Source organism: Mirounga angustirostris, unplaced genomic scaffold, assembly GCF_029215605.1.
Source record: "Mirounga angustirostris isolate CCGP_5_RB_7025 unplaced genomic scaffold, mMirAng1.0.hap1 SCAF_2, whole genome shotgun sequence".
NCBI lineage: Eukaryota > Metazoa > Chordata > Mammalia > Carnivora > Phocidae > Mirounga > Mirounga angustirostris.
The window spans coordinates 64,318,960-64,343,797 of NW_026991710.1; the positions used below are offsets into that span (position 1 = coordinate 64,318,960).

The 24,838-nt window shown below is 37.9% G+C and overlaps 1 long non-coding RNA gene across 3 annotated transcripts; it reads right to left on the reverse strand.

The window, feature by feature from the left end:
• Nucleotides 1–3,911: 3,911 nt before the first annotated feature.
• Nucleotides 3,912–24,302, reverse strand: LOC123847594 (uncharacterized). Of its 3 annotated transcripts, XR_008506573.2 has the most exons (5): nucleotides 23,751–24,302; nucleotides 18,755–18,889; nucleotides 18,346–18,483; nucleotides 11,137–11,295; nucleotides 3,912–4,413 (listed from the first exon to the last, which is right to left on the reverse strand). It is a non-coding gene; the product is annotated as an uncharacterized LOC123847594 (long non-coding RNA). The 3 variants fall into 3 exon arrangements; XR_010409457.1 differs by lacking the exon at nucleotides 11,137–11,295; XR_010409456.1 differs by lacking the exon at nucleotides 3,912–4,413 and having other exon boundaries at nucleotides 10,661–11,295.
• Nucleotides 24,303–24,838: the final 536 nt, after the last annotated feature.

The window sequence follows — 24,838 nt, forward strand, 5'->3', positions numbered from 1 at the left end:
CAAATGACACTACAGAAAAAGGGCTGGTATCCAAGATCTATAAAGAACTTCTCAAACTCAACACCCAAAAAACAAATAATCAAGTCAAAAAGTGGGCAGAAGATATGAAAAGACACTTCTCTGAAGAAGACATACAAATGGCTAACAGACACATGAAAGAATGTTCATCATCATTAGCCATCAGGGAAATCCAAATCAAAACCACACTGAGATACCACCTTACACCAGTTAGAATGGCAAAAATGGACAGGGAAAGAAACAACAAATTTTAGAGAGGTTGTGGAGAAAGGGGAACCCTCTTACACTGTTGGTGGGAATGCAAGTTGGTACAGCCACTTTGGAAAACAGTGTGGAGGGTCCTCAAAAATTTAAAAATAGAGCTACCCTATGACCCAGCAATTGCACTCCTGGGTATTTACCCCAAAGACACAGATGTAGTGAAAAGAAGGGCCATATGCACCCCAATGTTCATAGCAGCAATGTCCACAATAGCCAAACTGTGGAAAGAGCCGAGATGCCTTTCAACAGATGAATGGATAAAAAAGATGTGGTCCATATATACAATGGAATATTACTCAGCCATCAGAAAGGATGAATACCCAAGTTTTACATCAACATGGTGGGACTGGAGGAGATTATGCTAAGTGAAATAAGTCAAGCAGAGAAAGTCAATTATCATGTGGTTTCATGTATTTGTGGAACATAAGGAATAGCATGGAGGGCACTAGGAGAAGGAAGGGAAAAATGGGGGGTGGGAAATTGGAGGGAGAGATGAACCATGAGAGACTATGGACTCAGAAACAAACAGGGTTTTAGAGGGGAGGGGGAAGGGGGAATGGTTAGCCCAGTGATGGGTATTAAGGAGGGCACGTACTGCATGGAGCACTGGGTGTTATACGAAAACAATGGATCGTGGATCACCACATCAAAAACTAATGATATATTGTATGGTGACTAACATAACATAATAAAATTAAAAAATAATAATAAATAAAAGAAAAGAAAAGAAAGAAAGGCTCTTTTAAGCTAAGCACTAATTTAAAGATTTTGTAGGCAACATGAAAAAGAAAACTTTTTTTTTTGCTTGTTTCAAACTTTTTTATATAACATTTAAACAGTCATAGTGTTTCTGCTCCAAGATATTTAAGCTTTAGTATAAACTATTTTTTTAGATAAAAAAGTTTGAAATGTAATTTTGCTATTTGGAGTGCCTACCATAAGTACTACAATTAAAAAGATTTTTCATAGTTTTGAGTCCTTGTGTTTCTCATGGAAACCGCTTGATTAGTGCATATCCAACTTTATTTTAACAGCACATATGGCACATAGATTATCTATCCCAGTTTTCTTGGGAAGTTCTTTGAAAGGAGCAGTAGGAAAGTTGTCAATCCCCAAATGGCCAATGGGTTTCACATGTAGCAAATTTGGCTAGCAAAAATACCAACTTAAGTTCAATAACACTGGACTGCAAGTGCCTGAGGATATCTTTTAAAGGTAACTAAACCAGAGGTTTGCTTTTGGCCCTGATCTTTCTACAGAGTGAATACTTCTTCATCAAATAAAGGGAGCTTCAATTGAAGAAATCCATTTTTACAGAGTTTTAAAATTTATTAATCATATAATTATTTAATGCTTACTCTCTGCAAAGCACCGATCCTTGGGATACCCAGAGCCTATTAAGAGAGATACTCTAGTTAGATCTTTTACTTATTGAACTAAGATACTTAAACAAATCAATGTGGGAAACAAAGGCAGAAGAAAAATTATCAAATTTCCTTACTACCTACAGCCCACTGACAAGTCCTTGAAACGGGCAGAGTAATATTCCTCTAGGAACTCAGCTGCCTGGATGTTAATACTTTGCTAAGGGCAAAAGGCAATTTTAGCCCGACCCCCCACGATCCTGTAAGTCTACTTTAACATATAAAAATTCTTTGGGAAACTTCCTTTATCTCTATCCCCCATGATACGTGGTGGCAATCATCCCCCAAGCATATGACCCACCGATATACATCTGAAGGGTCTCATGACTAAGGTTTTATTAACAGTAACAAATGACCTTTTCCCAACCTTGCTTCCAAAATTCGTTAGAAACTTACGCTATCCCTAACCCCCTCCCAACCTGAAAGTACATAATCAGCCACTCCTCATGAGCCCACTGCAGCTCTTTCTGCCAAGGGTCCTGTCCCTGTTCTTTAATAAAACCACCTTTTGCACCAAAGACATCTCAAAAATTCTTTCTTGGTCGTTGGCTTCAAACCCTAACGTCTTTCCTACATCACAAATAACCATGATATCAATATTAAAATGATGTGATGGAGTGTAATGGGAATTTCAAAGAATGAGAAATTACTCTTAGCCAGAGCGATCAGGATTAATAAAGGAAAGAGTATTTAAACTACATCTTGAAAGATGGGTAGCACTTTTAAGATTAAGACAGATGAAGGGAAGAAAACTGTAGGAAGAAAAGACATAACCAGCTTCTACCTGAGGGTCGGGGGTGGTAGAAGGATGACATCAATTATCGAGATGAGTAGAAGAGTAAGCATATTTTAAAAAATAAGCACAACTTTTTGACTCCCTTCTTTATCTGTCTCATGGTAGTACTAGTATCAGAGTATCAGCATTGTGTTTTAATCATGCATTTTATTATGCTTTCTCTGGAATATTGTCATCATACTCTTAACAAATAGTATGACTACATATTATTTTAAAGTTGATATAAAGGCATTTTGTATAGGAAATGTGCTTGAAGAAATGACAGTTTCCCTGTGCCCCACCCCAAGGGAACAGAAGCATAGAATAATGAATGTACGGAGCACCTAAAGGACACAGAAACTTAATTTCAGTTGAGCACTCAGTGCATGACAGGATAGAGTAGAAAGCAAAGCAAAGTTGGATAAAGTCTAATATGTACAGTACTTTAGGTGAATCCTACCTACCATCTGTTTTTATAAATAAAGTGGGGGTTTTGTTTTTTCTTTTTTAAGTAGGCTCCACACCCAATGTGAGACTTGAACTCATGACCCTGAGATCAAGAATCAGATTCTCTACCAACTGAGCCACCCCGGTTCCCCTAAATAAAGTTTTACTGGACCCAGCCATGCCCATTTGTTTACTCACTGTCTGTGGCTACTTTTTTTTTTTTTTTTTAAAGATTTTATTTATTTATTTGAGACAGAGAGAATGAGAGAGAGAGAACACATGGGAGGGGGGAGGGTCAGAGGGAGAAGCAGGCTCCCTGCCGAGCAGGGAGCCCAATGCGGGACTCGATCCAGGGACTCCAGGATCATGACCTGAGCCGAAGGCAGTTGCTTAACCAACTGAGCCACCCAGGCGCCCTGTCTGTGGCTACTTTTATTTACTGTCTGGCCTTTAATGAAAAAGGTTGCCAAACTCTACCTTACACAAAAACATTTTAGTGTATGTACTCTGTGTATAGAAAAAATGAAGACAATAAATTTAAACATCAGAGAGGTCTGAACAGAGCTATGCTTCTGGAAGCATGCTCAGGTTGCTGTGCCTAAGACAAGTTAGAGGGGAAAGACCCTGACGAGTCAAGAGCCCTTAAAGCTATTTTCAAAATAGATAAAATTTAGCATTATTTTATTGCTTTCTATCTTGTCTTCAATGAAATACTACAGCCTAGATTCATTCAAAACTGTGAATTTAACAGTAAAATCAGAAGAAAAACACTCTTAAGAGTGGAAAGGTAAGAGAATTTCTGTGCCTCAGAAAAATATATGTAATCTGGAGGTAAGATGTGTCTGGAAAAATGTCGGGAGCCTGAGCAGCTATGCATGGACTGGAAGAGAAGGTGCAGAGGAAAGAACACGTGGTTGAAATAGGGTCCCAGGATGCCTTGACAGTAAAGAGTAAGCCTGCCATTTCTTTTTTTTTTTTTTTTAAAGATTTTATTTATTTATTTGAGACAGAGAGAATGAGAGAGAGCACATGGGGGGGGGGTGTCAGAGGCAGAAGCAGGCTCCCTGCCGAGCAGGGAGCCCGATGTGGGACTCGATCCAGGGACTCCAGGATCATGACCTGAGCCGAAGGCAGTCGCTTAACCAACTGAGCCACCCAGGCGCCCAAGCCTGCCATTTCTAAACCAGTCTTGAATTCAGTCCATGAAGGTCATCCCAAAAAAGAAGTAAATTTGGTTATAGTAACAGATACCAATGTGAACCAGATAAAGACAAAAGGAAACACTATTAAGCTATAAAATGTGGCTACATTTAGACTACAGTCTAACCTGGAAGGTCCGGGTCCCAATTTCAAATTCTCTGGCAAGAAGATTTTGCTGTATTGATTTAGTCTGGATCAGGTGTCCACGCCAGATTGCAACTCAAGTTCGGAGGCATGAACATGTAACGTGGCCGCCAGGGCGCCATCCCACGTGGTGAGAGGACATTCCTAGAGATGGGGTGTTAGGAAGATACTTCAAAATGTGTCCTCCACAAGAAGCATAACTCCTCTATTGTAGAGAGTCATCAAGGAAGCGAAATTCACTTTGCAAAAATTCTGCTTTCAGCCACGTTTTTTGGATACCTCAGTTCCACAGAGTGCAATATCTGTATTGTATATACCAATCTATCCTATCTCCTCTCTCACATCAGACAAAGGAAAGGCTGAAAATGGCTTTTATAAATTAATTTTTAAACAATTACAGTCAACATTTTGATTGATAATCCAACGAACTACTAAAGAGAAATAAAATGCAGTGCATGGTTCAACCAACAAGCTTCTGTTTTTGAAACTCTGACCTTGACAAATTTGCATTTTAAAGTCATTCATTAATGATTTCCTTTCCGTGGCACAAATACTGAATATAAACCAAGGGAGCGGAGTATGCACAGACATCAATATGTAAAAGATATTGCTGATAAATTCATTGAATCTTGAGGTGATTAGTTTAAAACTCATTGAATTTCTAGTCTTTGAATTAATGCCTTTTTTGTTCATACATGATATTGTACAAGAAGAATCATGTGGCAGTCAAAAAAATAAGCTAACACAGTTGATATCTTCACCATTCCTCATATTCTTGACACTTCTAACAAAATGGTTTTCCACCCTGAATTGACAGTCCAAACAGAGGGACTTCACATAGAATTTTAAACTGCATTCGTGTTAGATGCTATCACAACACAATACCAAACTCATGAGATCAAACAAATAATTTCTCTTTTCCCTGATGCAGACTTAAGAAGTGTATCATCCCTTTTAACTGGTAATTTTTCTTACAAGAGTACCTTGTAGGAAGTAAAGTACACTGACGTTCTTCATACATTACTATATGCTGGGATTTAAACTGAAAGCTAGTTCCATAGGGAAACAAGGAGAAAAAAAAAATAGTGTTTTTAAGTCTCCTTCTGTGGCTTACTAAGAAAGTTAATAGTGCAGACTAAAAATGTATATGTGAATATGAAATAAATTTTTGAAGAAATATGACAAAATATTTGCAATCACCACTTTGCTAAAAGCTACAAGCTATTCCATTTCCAGCATGTGAGGGGATGAACCCTGTGACTGTAGCTGCATTATTGGCTCTTTCTTTAGTCAGACTTCCACTAGCAAAATAGATATTTAATATTCTTGATCCTAATGCTTCAGGGAAAAGTTTTGGATTTTGGGGGGGGAGGGGAGGTATTTTTCCTCTCCCTCTCTGTGCTCCTCTCATCCTAGCTTTGAGGACTTATTGATCCCATAATTATACACATATGTCTCTGAAAAATTTGTCTGTGAGCACATATATGTAGATTAATTACTTCCCATGTATTAGCCTTAGGACCTGCCTCAGATAACGAAGGTCTTCCTTTCTTTTTACCTGTGCCTTTAAGTTTTGCATCCTCTTTGGATTAAACATTCATTTCTTTCAACCTTCCTTCTCTGTCAGGCTCGGCATTTGTAGCTTTTATACAAATTATATAATCTGACCCTCACAATCATTTTCTGGAAAAGATCATCTTCCTGAATGAGAAAACTGAGGCACCGAATATCCAGACTTAGCTAGTACACATTGCAGAGCAGAGACTTAAATCCAAGTCTTTTTTTTTTTCCTAAAGATTTTATTTATTTATTTGAGAGGGAGAGAGCATGGGCGGGAAGGTGGGGGAGCCTGATGTGGGGCTCAATCCCAGGACCCTGGGATCATGACCTGAGCTAAAGGCAGATGCTTAACTGACTGAGCCACCCAGGCACCCAAGTTCAAGTCTTTTGATGGATGCCACGTGTAGTTTGCTTTCCACTATGCCTTGTCCTTTGCTCTGCAGGGTCTTCCCACTAAAGGGCACAACTTCTACAGGTGGCCCTCTCTGCACAGGTCTCTGCTTCTAGAATCTTCTCCTTCCTGACCTATTCATTCCTCATCCTTTATAAATCATCTGTCTATTGGATTATCCAGTTTGAATGTTTTCTGTTGCCTGCTGAGAACCTGATTGGTACCGCATAATCCTAAACAGCATTCTCCAACTCTCTACTAACTTCCATCCCAATTCCCATTTCTACCATGCTCCATCTCAACTGCTCTTGCCCTTGCTCCCATTGAAGTACTCATTCCTGCGATCCTTGTTCTAGACAAACAAGTTCTTCCAGTTTTTCTTATAAGAAGAAAATAATCTGATTAAAAAAAAAAAACATTCTCACTATATTTCCATTACTAATAAATATGTAATGTATTACCATTCTACCCCATCTCCAAACTGGCCAACAATATTTGCATATTTGCCTTGATCTCAAAGAGTAAATCTCTAATGTCAGCATGCCAGGTATCTGCTGCAGGTGGCTTAGGGTCAGATGTTTTTGACCATGCAAGCTCAAAGATCTGCAGTTAAGGGGAGAGATTATTGGCTAGGGCTGAATTTCAAAACTACTTTTATAGCATCTAAAGTACTCGCTCCCTGTTTTGAATCTGATTGGTAATAAAAAGCATCTAGTAGATAAAATGTGATAGGTAATACATTAATATTAAACAAGAGTAAAAGAGTATGTATAGATGGAAAGTTCCAGAAGAGCCTTCTGTATAGGATGCTTATATATGGTTTCCGACTCTAAGCACATGGGCAGTTTGCTTAATTAAAAAAAAAAAAAATCAATGAGATAATACAGTCAAATCATTTTTAATGAACATATTCTTTGTCATTCTATGTAATTACTTATTCTTTTCCTATTTAATATGGAGCAAGAAGTCTTATATACGTTTCAACTAAATAAAATATGAATATAAAAAATATAACCATTTAAAAATTTCCTATGGACTTTTTTCAAATAGACACATTAGAGAGGATTGGAGATTGGATTGTCCGTACATTATCAAGTAATAACCCAAATAAAAATATGCTTCCAGACATGTACAGATGGCTGTTTTATAATCACTGAAACTTAAGAAATGATGAAATATGGTTGGCCTTTAGGTTTCCTGGATGAAGTCTAATAGAGGATGCTTTAGCATCTGAGGATCCAGAGGATGTATAACAAGTGTTATCACCAAGATAATGTTGGATAAAGTCTTCAGCCGAGCAGAAGTAAGAAAGCAGCCTGGGGCCTTGGGAACCTTCTGTCTGGCCTGTGGCATCGTTATCTGCCACAGTATCTAGTCTGTACAGAAACCTTATTTTAATTTCACTTGGGATCCATATGTTTCTGCCGACCTTTCCTTGCAAAGATGACTTTTTTCCCACACTTTGCTATTTTCTGCTTTCTAAGCATGTGGGTATTTTTTAAAATTCTTTTGGTTTTGTTGAAGTGACATTTCACTAGCTAAGACAAACAAAGCTTCCAACATAAGGGTGGTGATTAAAAGAGTTTGATAGTATCTTAAATGTACACACAATGTAAGACTATCACAGACGGTGCATTCTATACTCTGACACCAGCACCTACGCTTCTAAAGCCATATTTGTTTAATCCAATAGATTAATCATCCTTGAGCTTCGTTCTTATCAAATGAGCTCAAGTTCACTTTAGTGCGTTGTTGGGCTTTCTTTTAATGGACTTAAAAGAATATGAGGAAACCGTAGGGACATATTACTCATTTTCAATCCCTGCAGAACTGAGTTTTCCAACTGTCATTTAAAATATATAATACTCATCAAGAAGGCATGCCTGGAATGTGACTTGATATAAGAGAAGGCTGTAACCTAACCAACTGTACTGATACAGCTGAAGAATAAATGTCACCAGATGGCCTGCGTGAAGTCAAGGAACACAATTCTGTCAGTGTACTTTCAGCACCACCCAGAGATGAAGGTGACTCGGCCATCTGACATGGACATTCTGGTTCCTTGGCAAATATACCCTTAGGGTGTGTTGGGGGACATCATGTGTCATAATCTGATGATATCAGCCATTTAAAACATCCCATAACTGTTTTGATTGCATTTCTACCAACTCATTTGAATTTCCATGGAAATGTGCTGTTGTTTTTTATCAGGAGAGAGAATGTGCAAACCAGGTGATACCAGTATTTTAGTTCATTTGGCACTGTACTTCTCACTGAAAATTAATAAACATACTGTCACACTGAGTTATAAAAATAGGTAGCTGTAACAAAATTATTCTCTCTATCCTGCTTCCATAGCTATGCTAATGTTTAGGCAACTTTTGTAGTTTCCTTTTCTTTTTACCACTCTTCCTCATTTCTTACCTCCTAATAAACCAACTGTGACTTGTTATCCTACCTCTTTTACAGGGCAATTATGAAAATGAAGTAAAAGATACAAGTGAAAGAACTTTTATGAAATACAACAACTATGTACTTTTGAAATTGAAAATAGGGCTTTCCACATTGCAAGTACTCAATAAATATTTTGGATTTTTTTTTTACGTGCCATCTTGTTCCACAAAGGAGTTAAGGTGGAATAGCAAAAGATTATTTAGGAAATTTATCTCTCATCTTCTTTCTTCCTAGAATTGATATTCTTTCTTTTAATCTGGTTCCACCCCTCACTCACTTCCCCTTCTTTTTATATACTGTATGTGTGTGTGTGTGTGCACTCAGAGCTAAATATTTATTCCTTTCCTTATTCTGAGGTTATTTTTTTTCCCATCATTCACAAAGTATTGTCATAATAGTATTAGTTAAGCTTTATTGTGTACTATACTAAATATTTAAATACACTATCTCATTTAATATTCAAAATAACCCTAAAACGTAGCTAGTACTTATTGGCTGCTTACTGTCTGCTTGGTCCTATTTTTCCATTTACCAAGGAGAGAACTAAAGTTCAGAAAATTTAAGCAACATGACCAAGGTCACAGAGATTATAGGTAGAGAAGCTAAAGCTTGAATCCAGATATTTGACTACATGGTGTTCTACTGATTGTCTTTATATACATATTTTTAGAGTAAAACATTTCTCCTTTACCTACCCAACTCCCTTCCCTTCCCCTGACAGAAGGAGGAAAATTGATAACACCATTTGAAACATGTTAGCACCGTTTTCTGGTATTATCACTATATTTTCAATAAACGTGCTTATTGTGATATATCCTGATTTTTCACTAATGACTACATGCTATAAAAGATGGAATTTAACTCCCTATACCACTGCCTCACATGCAAACATTTCCTTCCCCCATCTTTCCACTCTAAAAAAAAGTTGTATTCCTGACAATATCTGTAGGTCGTTTTTCATGAGCTATGTTTTTCCACAGAGGAATCCTACAATCTCCTGCCTAAGGAATATAAATTGAGCCTCCAATATTCTGGGTATTAAGAACCCCATGGAAAAGGGTTCTGAGAGTCTCATTTTTGAGAATGTAGACTTTCACATTTCCCCCATTTTTATTATGGTATCTTCCCAGCGTATCCACACTTAACTGTCTAGCATCTCCAAAAGCAGAACATCCTCGGATTCAACCAGTTAACCTTCAGGCTTCTGCTTGGAAAAAGTGGGAATAAAGAGGAATTGGGAACTCCTCCTTATAACACTGTCAACCCATTCCCTGCTTTCAGCTCTGCCCTGCATTCCCACCTTCAGAAGCACCTGGTGGTTTCAATTTGGGAGCCTTTCCAGGGTTCAGCAGTTTTAATTAATTTACTGGTAGGCTTAGGTTTCAGCTTTCCTAGACCTGCTAAGTCAGTTACCATTCATCCATCTGCTTGGCAATTCCAAAATTATCTGTTGTTCCAAAAATGTACTGGAACGTTAAATGACTGATTGAGAGGTGAAGTCTTATACTTCGAATTAGCAAGCCAGATCAACCAATGAGAACACACTTGTCCACAGTGTTCTCAGTATCCTGGTCCTCTCCAAATCTATTTAGGGAAAGGGAATGTTGGTTGAGAGAGGAAATTACAGATTATCCGTTCCATTTAAGTCAACAATTAAATAACCTTGTGTGAAAATTACTTCTAAGATCCATACTTCCATCACTACTGTTTCACAAAGAATTTTAGCTTGTCTACTTGCATATATGGTCTCCAAGGAGACCTATCTGCTTCTTGTCAGTATATGCCCAATGCTAAGCATGCTGCCTGACCTATAATTGGTGCTCAATAAATGTTTGCTGAAAGGATGAACACAAAGATGTACCCCTCAGGTAGAGGTTTAGTTCAGTTCAGCAAGAAATGATTATGATTCATGATCATAGAGAAGAGCAGTGAAATCCTCATGAGAAACTTCCTTGTTCACAAGTGCTGCAAGAATATGAATCCTTTTATTTATTTATTTTTTCAATGCAGAAGATTCTTTTATCATAGTATGGGGACAGGACCCATGGGCAGAAAGAGCTGCACTGGGATTGTGAGGAGTGACTGATTATAAATTTTTCAGTTTGTGGGGGTTAGGGATAACATAAGTTTCTAAGGAATTGTGTATGATGAAAGCAATATCTCCAAAACCTAGGATGGCTGGCTATTGTCAAGATAAGGTTGTTTTTAATCTTTAATGGAACATCAACATTAAGGTAGCATGAGTTCTTTGAAGAATGTCATGCTCTGCATGTCTCAGGAATTTATCAGTGGGCTGCAAGTTGTAAGGAGACTTAATTTTAGCTGCATTTATTTTGTCTTTGCTCTCCTCATCATTTTCCCCATGAACAATTTTGACCCTTAAATCTTTAAGTTTGCTGAGGGTGAAAGGTCTTATCTTCTATAACTTCTTCCTGCTGAATAGGGTGTAAAGATGTCCCTACCTATGGATCAACATTGGTCAGTTGGGGATGTAGGAGTTATGAAAGGCAAAGGCAGCTAAATCCAAGGTAGACATCATATATGACTCTTCTTGAGTTGAAAGGATCATCTGTCAGCTTGAAGTTACGGCATTCAAGGAGTCTCAGGACCAGGTAAAGAGACTTTGGAGAAGACAACAAAATAATATTAATATTATTATGAGAATATGAATCCTTTTAAAGATATCCTACCTAAGGTCTACTTTGGATAGACACTGGACATTTAAGAGGAAAAATATATCTAATTTATATATGCTTCAGGGGCACCTGGGTGGCTCAGTCGGTTAAGCATCCAACTCTTGATTTCAGCTCATGTCATGATCTCAGGGTCATGAGATGGAGCCCCACGTCAGGCTCTGTGCTGGGCATGGAGCCTGCTTAAGATTCTCTCTCTCCCTCTCCCTTTGCCCCTCCCCCTGCTTGCACACATGCACGTGGGCTCTCTCTCTCTCAAAATAAATAAATAAATCTTCTTTTACAAATTTATATATGCTTCACATTTGAACCTCATCTTCAAACTCAGATGTTCAAGAAGTTAGTATTACTTCCTTAGTTCTAACTACTAAATTTCTACTGGGGTAGAAAGTCCCTCAAGTAATTAAGTAATTAATCTCAGTCAATCCCAGTAAGTCCCCAGTCCCTTTTTTTCAGGGTGCATCCACAATCAGAGGGGCTTCTTCAGTACCAAGGCATTTATATATGTGGAAGGAGTAAAGAAAGGACAGGTAGAATCTGGTTCTCAGTGTCATCTGTCTGCATGGCATGTGCCAACCCGTTCAGTCTGCAAAGAGGGAGGGATGGAAGATGAGCTTAGGAGAAAGGACATTAGGAATGGAAAATGCCAAGAAAAGCTTGATTAATATCTCAAAGATATTATCCCACCTTTTCCAATTGGAATCCCATGGGGTTGATTTCCTTCAATTTTAATTTTATCACATTTTTTTTTAAGATTTTATTTATTTTTTGACACAGAGAGAGACAGCGAGAGAGGGAACACAAGCAGGGGGAGTGGGAGAGGGAGAAGCAGGCTTCCCGCCGAGCAAGGAGCCCGATGCGGGGCTCGATCCCAGGACCCTGGGATCATGACCCGAGCCGAAGGCAGACGCTTAACGACTGAGCCACCCAGGTGCCCCAATTTTATCACATTTTTGCCCAAACCTCTTCCTTGTCTTATCTGTCTTTCCAGGAGTGCTCTGTACCCCCTTCCCACATTCCCCAGTGGTTTATTTCGCCTGACCCAGGCTGTTTGTTTCTGTCTCACAGTTGTCCTGCTGCCAACAGGGTGGGATGACCAGGCTGCGCCAAGCTATCCAGATAATATCACTCCTGGCAGGAAGAGAGATTTGCAACAGTAATACATATTGCGCCTTCCTCACATTCCGGACACTCCCAGGAATCATGTGGGGCCCACTTGTACATAATTGGCTCTCCACTTCATTCATCTGGCAGCCAAGACCCATAAACTAAATCTGGTTTCCAGCAACAGCAGTGGTAACATCAGTATCAAAACTAGTTTAGTCCATTCCACAAATGTAAAATTTTTTAAATTTGCTTTGACAAATACTCCTGTGAGCAGTGTTTCTGGAGACCACCTCCAACCATATTTTTACTGAGAACTTGTCTTTTTATAGATCATAACAATAATAACAACTGACATACAGTGAACCTTTTTCTGGGCTTAGGCTAAATGTTTTACATAAACTTTCTCATTAAATCCCCATCACAATCTCATCTCCATTTTACAGATAAAGAAATAAGATTATAGAGAATAGTCACATTATTTGCCTAAACTCACATAGCTGATAAATACTGAGTCCAGAATTAACCAAGAATTATGTCAGAATTTGAACTCTTAACCACTATCATATTCGGCCAACCAAATTGGCACACAAATTTATTAAGTAATCTCTAACTTAAAAGATAGTACCAAAAAATTAGATGTCATTAGGAAAAAGAGAAATTCAAACTCATATTAGCTGTTCTAGGTGAAAATAATATTTTTTTCCCAATTGAAATACTAGCACAGATACATAATTAACACCAAAATGTAACCTGAAGAAAGCAAGAGTGAATGGGTCCATTTTTTTTAACTTTAGAAACAAATTCATCACTACCACAGTGATGAAACCACTAAGCAGAAAGCCAAAAACAAAACAAAACAAGTATATCAAAAAACTATCCCATTCCATTTCTGCCTCTATTCCTTTTTATAATTTTCTTCTCCTGGTACTTGGATATAAAATACTAGGGAAGTGTACATTTATTTATCCTCATGTTATAAAAAGACAACCTGAGAGAGCTGAACCACCACTAAGCCAAGAATCAGAAACTACACTCAATGCAAACTCAACCACTAACCAGCCATGAGAAATTAGTAGACATGTCACTAAAGCATTGTCTTAAAGAAGCATGCAAAATAAGAGGGCTAGACTGAATAAGCTTGCAGGTTCTTTCCAGCTTGAACATTCTTTTATGTCAATCATGTAGCTCAAATTATGAACATTTCTTTTCTGAATTAGCAGGCCCAGAGGGAGCTCTTGAAGAAGAAAAATATAATAGGAAATTAAAAATAAGTAAGGATCTATCATTACAGATCAAGCCCAAAGTTGCATATTTCTAAAAGGCAGGTAATCTTATTGTCTCAACTATTATACAAATGCAGCGGAAATGACCCAATAATAGTATTTTCATACCATACGGGGACTTCTATCTTAAATACTACTCCACCTGTCTTTGTCTTTCTGCAACTTGTTACTCTCTGTTCTCATCTTCAACATAGTTTACCCTAAGAATTTATCCTTCACTCTCTCTGGAGAAAAATAAATCCACCCTTAGCATTCTGTGAATTTCCTAATAGAAACTTTTTATAATTTATTGTAATTGCTTATGAATTGATTTTTCTTCTGACAGTATCATAAGCTCTGAGAGTCTGTCTCTTTTTCTCAGTAGCACTTACAAGAGTTACTGGCACATGGTAGTTGCTCAATGAATTTTCTCTGGTCCAATTCCCTCACTTACAGATGAGAAACTGCAGCTCCTGGACACAAACACTAAATTCCTGGCATAGAGCTCTTTTCACCACATAACACTGTCTCTCAAACTCTGAAGTCTGTATTACATATTTTCAGACTAACTTTAAGTAGAGACAGGGATGATAATAACTCTATTATAAAATGCAAATATGCTAAGACATATGTGGAGTTAAAAAAAGTCTTGCCCTAGATAAATGCAAGCAGAAAAAATATAAAATTCCTAGCTGATTGTGAGATATAGATAGGATCAAAGAAGTTGCTGACAATTCCTCAGTTTTTAAATCAAATCACAACCATGACCAGTTAAAAGACATAACATAGGTGTTTACTCCCAGGACCTGGCGGGGGGCGGGGGGGTTGGAAAAAAAAAGAGGCAAAATCTAGAGTTCTCAGACTTAGAAAGAAAGATAAAGTTTGAATTTTTTTTTTCTTTTAAGTAGGCTTCATGCTCAGTATGGAGTCCAATGTGGGGCCCAAACTCAACGACTCTGAGATCAAGACCTGAGCTGAAATCAAGAGTCAGATACCTAACTGACTGAGCCACCCGGGTGCCCCTAAAGTTTGGAACTTTTAATGTTTCATTAATAGATGGACAAGAATGATTTATAAAGATACATATACAGCACCACCACCACCATCACCACCACCACCATATGTATGCAAGGGTTTTTAGGGTTTTAAAAATACCCATCGGTGTACATGTGCATCATATAAAAATAGTCTGGATAAACCCTAAAATTAAAAAAGATTGAATGAGCTATCAGTACAGGGCAACTGTGGATCAAGCTCTGGACACATGACTTTATTCCTAACTGAGTCTGACTCATTGGATCATTTTGAGGACCTAACACTCCCAGAGGTCTCCGCAGGCAAAACGAAAGCACTCAGTGGTTACTGACATGGAGCCTTCATGTGGAAAACTGAATGGAGAAGTCTGGCATGGGGAGTGGGAAGGGTAAGACAGATACCAGGAGAAAAGATACTGAAAGAAAGCAAAACTAGTTCCTCAGCACAACACCGTCAAACAGCCCACTTCTCAGTCTTTACCTAACTTTTATTTTTTGGTGCTACAACAGTTACCTGGGGTCCATGAAGAAATAGCACAAAGACAAAAAGCAATACACTAAAGGGACGCCTGAGTGGCTCAGTCGGTTGAGCGTCCGATTCTTGATTTTGGCTCAGGTCATGGACTCAGGGTTCTGAGATAGAGCCCCATGATGGGTTCCGACCTGAGCGTGGACCCTGCTTAAGATTCTCTCTCCCTCGCCCTCTGCTCCTCCCCCTACCCCCCACCCCCACCACTGGCACACTCTCTCTCTCAAAACAAACAAACAAGCAAAAAAAACCACTAAGGATGGCAGATTAAAAAGAGGAAAAGCCCTTTTAATATTACTTGAAGAGATTCTTGTGATTCAATATGGTGTAATATAACAGAAGAATTTATTGAAAATAAGTGATTTATACTCTGTAATCAAACTATGTAAAGCTCACCAAAAAGTTTAAAATAAGCACCTTATACACACACCCCACTCATTCAACTTACACATAACTAACCATACAACTGAAAATTTACAACACTTCTCAATTTGTGTATTAATGTAAATCAGAGTGGGGGCTATGATTAAGGGAGATTTCTTGCCTGGTTCTAGTTAGAATCTTTTCTCTTTTCTTATTTCCAAATTGTTGAAAAGCGGCCTCTTTCTAATGCTTTTGGAAGGAAAAATGAACATACCATTTCCCAATGTAAACCCTCCAATCATTTTGTTATGAAAATGTATCCCACACCATCATCAAATGTAAACATCCCACACTCCCTGGGATATGTCTGCAAAAGTCTGCATCAAAGGCAAAGGGTTCATATTAACAGGGCACAAGCAGGCATTCCACATTGGAGAGTACATACAAATATTTAGAATATTATAAAATATTTTATCTGTTGCAGTTTAGGTGTTATTAATAAAACTTACAATAATAAAATTAGAAGGCTTGTGTACTTTGGAAAGCAAAACAATGCTTGAAAAATAGAATAGATGGCAGTTTTCTTAAATTGGATTTTTTTAAAGTATAAAATATACATCATTTAAAAATATGTGTAGTTTCGAAAATGTAAAACAGAACATCAAAACCAGGAAAGACAAAAGAGAAACTTCAGATCATTTTAAGGAAGAGGAAACTACCAGCACTAAGTGACAGAAAGTGAAGGAACTCCTCAAGCCCTGCTTCCGTAGGAGGCTTTTTAAACCTTTAATAACAGAACGAATGGGGGGAGGGGTGGATCACTTGTTAAGCCACGCTATCCCACCTCACTTAATTTGACTTTGTGTTCTTCATCAGTCTCAAACCCCGAGTGGATTCCCTCTCTGACTCCTCTCCTGTTGCTCTCCTTTGCACTCTGCACAGCTGGGTTGTGTCTGGCTTTTCTCTTCGCGGATTGCAAAAAAATGTGCCAGATGAAATGGACTGCTCCCATCTTGGTGTCATTTTATAAAATTCTCAGGTTCCACAATTTTCCTCCCAACGTCTCTTGAAGAAAGAGAAATCCTTAGAATAACAAGTGATCGCTCCTTCACCAGGAGTAGGGATGGGAAGAAATAATAACCCAAGGGAGAAAAAGGGACAAAAAACAACTGCTTATAGTGGTGTTTGGAGAAAATTATGTAAATATTTATGCAAAGACAGCTTTGCAGAACACATCGAGATGCATCAGAACCCGTGCGTACAGGCAGCCTCACAGTTGGATCAACAGCCTGAAAAGCAGATGTGCCAATTTCCTGTATTTGATTATGATGATTCCTAATTATGCCAAAGCTGTGGCAATGTCCTTCCCTAGAATGACTCTTAATTTTGTTTTGCTAAGCCACACACACAACTTGTTTTGGACGTGTAATTCATTGTCACGTTAAGTCTATGAAATACTCATTCGCTTGCCTAATAGTTCTGAGGACAATGGCTCACATGGATGCTGTTTTCTTTTTTAATTTGGCATTTGCAAGCATGCAGGGGAAAAAGTAAGAAAATATGCAGAGTGATAGAGCCATGCTGTTTAACATCAGTGAGGCTCCGGCTTTTCCACCATGGTACAAATGAAAAGAATACCATTATATGGTTGTTCTTAAAAGGGCAGTTTTCTTGCTTTTCTTGTGTTTACACTTACAATGTCATTATCAACAAAAAAACTCGGCACCATTTAGATTAGGCATGGACTATAAGCCAGAGCAAACGGAGAATACCTCTATCAGATGTCAAAATTAACAAGTAGCTTGACCGTTGAGGTGCTTTGACCCAACTGCATGGTAGTTGGAGGGAGAAAAGCAAAATATGACTAATTCAGGAGTCATAGAATCCTCCGTATGAACCTTTAACTTCTCTGACACACACATTTGCTAACCTGACTTTAATAGTTAAATTCTTTTGCACTTCAGACCCCACAACTGATATTCATTATCTGCTTTATAACATAAAATGTGCTTTTCACTTATAATCCTTTATTAGTACTGTACAACAATCCCATGAGGTCAGTATTGTTATTACCCTTATTTATAGATGTAGAAATAAGTACAGAGAAGTTAAATTACATGTTCAAAGAAAGCAACAGAATCTGGACTTAAACTTCAACTTATACACAGATCAATAACTCTTTATTAAGCATCTATTTATTAACTAGGCTTGATCCTTATGAAAAATAGTGACAGAGGCAGAGCTGGGTCTGGCCCCTTCCCATCTCCAACTTTTAACCAATTGTTTTGTTTTGTTTTTAAAGATTGTGTTTATTTATTTGACAGAGAGAGAGAGTTCAAGAGAGCACAAGCCAGGGAAGCTGCAGAGGGAGAGGGAGAAGCAGACTCCCCCCTGAGCAAGGAAACCTATGCAGCTAGATCCCAGAATCCCAGGATCCCAAGATTCTGGGATCATGACCTGAGCCAAAGGCAGACACTTAACTGACCGAGCCACCCAGGTGCCCCAACTTTTAACAAATTGTAAATATGTTTCTCTCCCTCCAGGAATCTAGTGGCTTCCTGCTTCTCTCTGTATGAGGAACCAACATCAGCTCCTCCACTTCAGGCTCTGAATCCTTCTAATTTCTTCTCCAAACATTCTCCCCAATTTTGCTCCTTTACAGACGTAATCCAGATTTACTCACTATGGAAAAACTTGAGGACTTGATTGTGATTTGCACTACAATGTAAGCTTGATGAAGGGAGACCCTTTGTTTTCTTCAGTCTTCGTCTCCAGCAGAACCTTGAGTGGTGCCTGGAACACTGTAGGCCTCAGTAAATATCTGTTAAATATATATAGTTGTAGTCCATATTTAAACTCATTAAAACAAAACTATCTTAATCTGGGTTTCCTAAAATAGAACATTAGACAAGGACTCAGACTGAAGTAGTTTATATGGAAAATAACGGCTGGAAGTAGATGTGAGGGAGGAGGGGGTGAATTAGGGGAGGGGCAAACCCAATATAAAGCTTTATAATCAAGTTCACTTTTTAGCTGACAGTAGCTCAACTCCCCCCAATCCCAGAACCTCTTGGCTATGTACAGACACTCACAGAACTGTCCACTCAAGAAACGGGTCTGGAGCATTTATCTGTGGACTCTTCTGATAGACAGCCACCCTGAGAGTGTTTATATGCCCACACTTCCAAGGAGCATAGTAGGCTCTTCCCATAGCTTTGGAGAAGTCCCTGAAGAAGAAAGTAGAAATACACAGTATAGTAAATGCTATCAACATGAGATGAGTCTGAGCCTACAAAATGAGTCTAGCCAAACAAACTAAACATGGTAGCAACAGCTAATATTAGATGTGACAAAGAGGATGTATAACAAAGAACCAAAGTACCAGCTCTACCAACATAAAGGAAAATCAAGAGATACTAGTGTTATTTATTATTCTAGCTAGGAAAATTACAAGAATTTCTGGAATTCTGAAAGTACTGGAATTCTAGAATACTACTTCGTAGGCATGCAATCAAGTACGGCTTCTTATGAAGGACTGAGAATGTGTGACATTTTGATACTACAGGAACAAGTAAGCAAGCGTTTGTCAAGCTGAATCTATAGACTTAACTCCTCAAAGTCTGATGACCAGTTTTTTGGAGATTTGCAGGTTTGAAGCATATATGCAGAGGCGCCTGGGTGGCTCAGTCGTTAAGCGTCTGCCTTCGGCTCAGGTCATGATCCCAGGGTCCCGGGATCGAGCCCCGCATCGGGCTCCCTGCTCAGCGGGAAGCCTGCTTCTCCCTCTCCCACTCCCCCTGCTTGTGTTCCCTCTCTCGCTGTGTCTCTCTCTGTCAAATAAATAAATGAGATCTTTAAAAAAAAAAAAGAATATATGCATACTATAGTATATAGCATATAATGCAGTATAATATATGATGTATATATATATACATGTAATATATATACTATTATAGTGTGTGTGTGTATATACACATCATCTATTTATGCCCATACTTTCGTTTTAATTAAAGAATCATTGTAATAAAATAATTTAGTTTATCTCTCAGGGTCCATAAGAACCCTTTTAGAAGGAATCCTCACCTTACTTAAGTCTGAAAAAGTGTTGAATCAGGATATAATATGCACTCAGGACAAAACGGCCTTATCAGATATTAAGAAAACCATGGAGCCTTAAACTACATTTGTATTGTACAAACAACTATTATATTCATAACTATTACATATAAAATTTTTAAATGTTGCAGAAATAATTAGGTGAGAGAGGCAAAGTACCTACTATAAGGAATTCATCCTACACTTAGCTGGGAAAATAAATCACTTGTTGTCATCCCTAGCACTATAGCCAATGCATTTTGCTTGCCAAATAAAAGGTGAGGGAATAATCCATAGGAGGCCAACAATGCTATGAGCTTGATTGTACAAAGTGACTTCATAAACATGATGAAATTTGGAGTAGGCCTTCTAAGTGCAGAGGATGAAGATCTGGAAGAAGAAGAGAGTTTCCAGGCAGGAGAATGCAGGCACAGAAATAAGAAAGTGGGTGAGTATATCCCTAGGGCACAAGACAAATTATTTTCACAAAATGAAAATACATTTTGAGGAATAATGGAAGATAAGATTGGAAAGGTCAGTAAAGAACAGATTTAAGAGAATTATGAATACCAACCCTGTAATTTGAAGTGGTAAACTCTGGACAATGGATAGCCATTAAAGATTTGGGACAGGTGGTAGGGTGAGAGCTAAGGCACTGTTTTCAGAATACTAGAAAAATGTCAGTGATAGCGGAAGGCAAAATAGGTCTTTTGGAATCAAGCTTCAAATTATCTTAATCTCTAACTGAAATAAATGCATTGAAGAGTGTCCCTATATCCAAGAAGCTAATGTAAAATCTCTCTGTAGAAAGACAGTATCTCTTAGGCCTGAAGTTATCTCTACAATGTTCCATATGCAATGTCAGACCTGCAATCCAAATTCAAGAGGAGTAAGAGGAGGGGCTCCTGGGTGGTTCAGTCAGTGAAGCCTCGGATTCTTGATTTCGGCTCAGGTCATGATCTTGGAGTCATGAGATCAGCCCCACCTCGGGCTCCATGCTGAGTGTGGAGTCCACTTGGGATTCTCTCTCTTCCTCTCCCTCTGCCCCTCCCAGAACCTCTTGCCTATGTACAGATCACTCACAGAACTGTCCACTCAAGGAACAGGGGTCTGGAGCATTTATCTGTGGACTCTTCTGATAGACAGCCACCCTGAGAGTGTTAATATGCCCACACTTCCAAGGAGTGGCAATAAATAAATAAATAAATAAATAAATAAATAAATAAATAAATAAATAAAATCTTTAAAAAATAAAGAGGAATAAGAGAAGACAAAACAACAATCTAATCAAAACCAAGAAGAACATGAGAAAATAAAAAGAGAGCCACAGGGATGTCAACAGTAACTTTAAAATAACTATGCTTGATATGTTAAAGGAAATAAAATAATTTTGACATAGAACCAAATAAAGCACATTTTAGAAAGGAAAAATGCAATAACCAAAGTCAGGAACTTTATGTAAGGGTTTATAAGCAGATTATAGAAGGTAAAGTGATCATTAATGAACTTGAAGGTGAGTCAGAGGAAAAGATTCAAAGAAAGACGAAAAGTATGAAAAATAGAGAAAATATGTTAAAGGCATAAAAGACTCAGTGAAGGGGGGCACCTGGGTGGCTCAGTCAGTTAAGTGATGGACTCTTGATTTCAGCTCAGGTCATGACAGAGAGTCGGCTTGAGATTCTCTCTCTCCCTCTCCTTCTGCCCCTCCCCCTACTCTCTCTCTCTCTCAAAAAAAAAAAAAAGAGATTCATTGAAGAAAAATCTAACACAGGTATAACTAGAGAACCAAGAAGGCAAGGAAAAAGAAATTTGGGAAGGATGAATAGAAATGATGGAAGCCAGAGACCATGGAATAGTTTAAAGAAAATAACTGCAACTTGGAATTTGCCACTGAGAGAAAACAACATCCAAAACTAAGGAGAAATATTTAATTCTTTCAAATCCACACTGAAGAAAATTCTAAAAAGTATTGAAGCTGGGAGAGCTATGGTCTTAGAATTTCAGAGATTCAAGAAAAAATTAAAAGCAAAAACAAAAGGCAATTAGGTGGGTAATTCTAAATAAATACTGGCTATTTAAACCAAAACAATAATGTTTTGTGAACTTTAATATTTACTAAGAATCAAAATAGATGGCAACAATAGCATAAAACCCGTGAGGGAGGATAAATGGAGTTAAAGTATGCTAAGACTCTTGTATTATCCAGAAAAAAACGAAAAGAGCACTAATTTAGGTTACTTTGATAATTTAAGGATGCATGCTTTAATCTCTAGTGTAACCATTAAAAGAATGTATGACTACTAAGATAACAGAGAGAGAAATTAGAAAAATCGGAAAAATATGGCATCAATCCAAAGAAGGGAAAAAAAGAGATAAAAAATAAATTAGTTGGGATGAATAAAAATTACATAGAAATTTAAATCCAGACATATCAGTAACTGCATTGAATGTAAATGGCTTAAATGTTCCCAAGAAAGACAGATTATCAAAATGAAATTAAAAAAACAAAACTCAACCATTTCCCTCCCACAGAGAGACAAATATAAGGATACAGAAAGATTGAAAGTAAAAGGATAAAAGCAAAAGATATGTGCTGCAAATATTAACCAAAAGAAAGCTGGTATAGCCCTAAAGACTTTATGGCAAAAAGCATTACTAGGGCTCAAGAGAACACTTCATGGAGCACTGGGTGTTATACGCAAACAATGAATCATGGAACGCTACATCAAAAACTAATGATGTAATGTATGGTGATTAACATAACATAATAATAAAAAAAAACTAAAAAAAAAAAGGGAACACTTCATAAAAGGCTCAATTCACCAGGAAGATACAGTAATTCTAAACATGAAAACAAAAATACAGAGAACTGAGAAAAATAAATAGATCTATAACCACAGTAGGATATTATAACATCCTTCTCTCAGAAACGAATAGAATAAGCAGATAAAAGATTCGAAAAGATATAGAAGATTTCATCAACATGATTAGCAAATATAAACTACTATCATGTAACAACAGACACTGAATTCAACAATTGTTTTTTTGTTAAAGATTTTATTTATTTATTTATTCATGAGAGACAGAGAAAGAGAGAGAGAGGCAGAGGCAGAGGGAGAAGCAGACTCCTCGCCAAGCAGAGAGCCCGATGCAGGACTCGATCCCAGGACCCAGGGATCATGACCTGAGCCCAAGGCAGAAGCTTAACCGACTGAGCCACACAGGCTCCCTACATTCAACAATTGTAAAACACATATTCTTTTCGGATGCCCACAGAACACTGACAAAAAGTGACCATATTCCAGGGCATAAACTGAAATTGGGTACAAAGTATATACAAAGTATGACCACAATGTAAAGAAACTGAAACCAATTAAAAAAAAAAAAAAACCTCACATGTGTTTGAAAAATAATAAATACATTTCTAAACAATCAAAGGCCAAAGGAGAAATCACAGTCTTGAAGTCCAGAAAATATTTTAAATGAGTAACAGTAAAAATACTACTTATCAAAATTCATGGAATGCTGCTAAGTCTGAGATTATGACCTTAAATGGACATACAAAACAAAGCAAGGCTGAAATTCAATTATCTAAGCATCTCTTTCCCATTTTCATAGAGGAAGAGAACAGCCTAAAGAAAATAGTCGGGGGGGAAAAAAGAAGAAAACACATCAGAAAAAAATTAATACAATAAAAACAAATATACACTAAAGAGGATCAGTCAAGTCAAAAGTTGGTTCCTTAAAAATAAGACACAAATTCATCAAACAGCAGAAGTTAGAAAACTGGGGATAAATGCTTTATCTTTAAATGACCTATAATGCTGACAAAAACAAAGACCTCTATCTTCGTATTTTTAAACCTGCCATTTTGTGCCTCTGCTTTCTGGTCTAACCTCCTTCAGTCTCTCTCCATCACATTAGTGCCAGTATGATAATACAAATGTGTGTTGAGTAAACAAGGGGATGTTGCTGACACCAGGAAACACTTACCCTGAGGGTATTCCTAATTGGGATCCTGAGTAGTCAACCACTCCACAAGCAAACCACTCCACAGGACTCAAGTTTCTTCAAGGACTCAAGAGAATTCTGCAATCCCTACCAGAGGGTATCGCTTTTTTCAACAAAGTGGCCTTAGACTGAACCATGCAGTTTGAACTCATACTCTGCTCCAACCCATCTTGTACAATAGAGATTGCCTCTGGCCTCTGGTCCTCTGGGTCCTTGAGGGATCAAGATCCTTTCATTTTTCTCTCTAAAATCAGGAAGAGCTGACTTGAGTAGAAGCCACAGTGATACAATGACCACCTCCAGAGCGAGCTGCTGTTTCCTGCCTGCTCAATCCAGCCTTTCTCTCTCTCTAGGCTTTGAAACTCTTGTGTTTACATAATCTCTTCCTCCAAAAAGTCCCTCTGTTATGTTATCCGGGGTCATACTGTCCACTCTCCAGCTGAGCATGCCTCCTGACTCAGCATCACAGTTCCCATTCGCTCATTTATAAGTACATGTTCTCCCGACAGGGGGAAGGGAGAATGGTCATTAAGACTGCCAAAATATTACAAATTTAGGCCCCCCTGTTAAAATTTTAACATAGCTATCCCTGTATGAACCTCCTAATCTCTGCTCAATCTTATAATTCTCAATAACAATTCTTGGGAGGGGTGCAGATTATTCAGACTATAATGATTAAACTGTAAGTAAAACATCAGAGACCCCAAAAGATGATCAATTTGGTGTCTTTGCATAGGGATAGACTTACCCACAAATTATCATTATGAGTTTTTTTCCATTCTGCTTAGTAAAGTGGTTGAGGAAAAAGGACATCTGGGCTTGGGTTCAAATCTTAGTTCTGCCATGTATTAGCTATGCAATGTGGGGCAAGTTGCTTATCTTCTCCATGACTGTCGCTTCATATATAAATAGGTAAAATAAATGCATCTATCTATAATGTATTTTTGTGGATTTAATGAAGTAATATATACAAATTGCCTAACAGAGTTCCCAAAACAGAACACACTAGAAATGTTATTATTAATTATAGTTTTTATTGTAGATATAATTAACAAAGTGTTATATTAGTT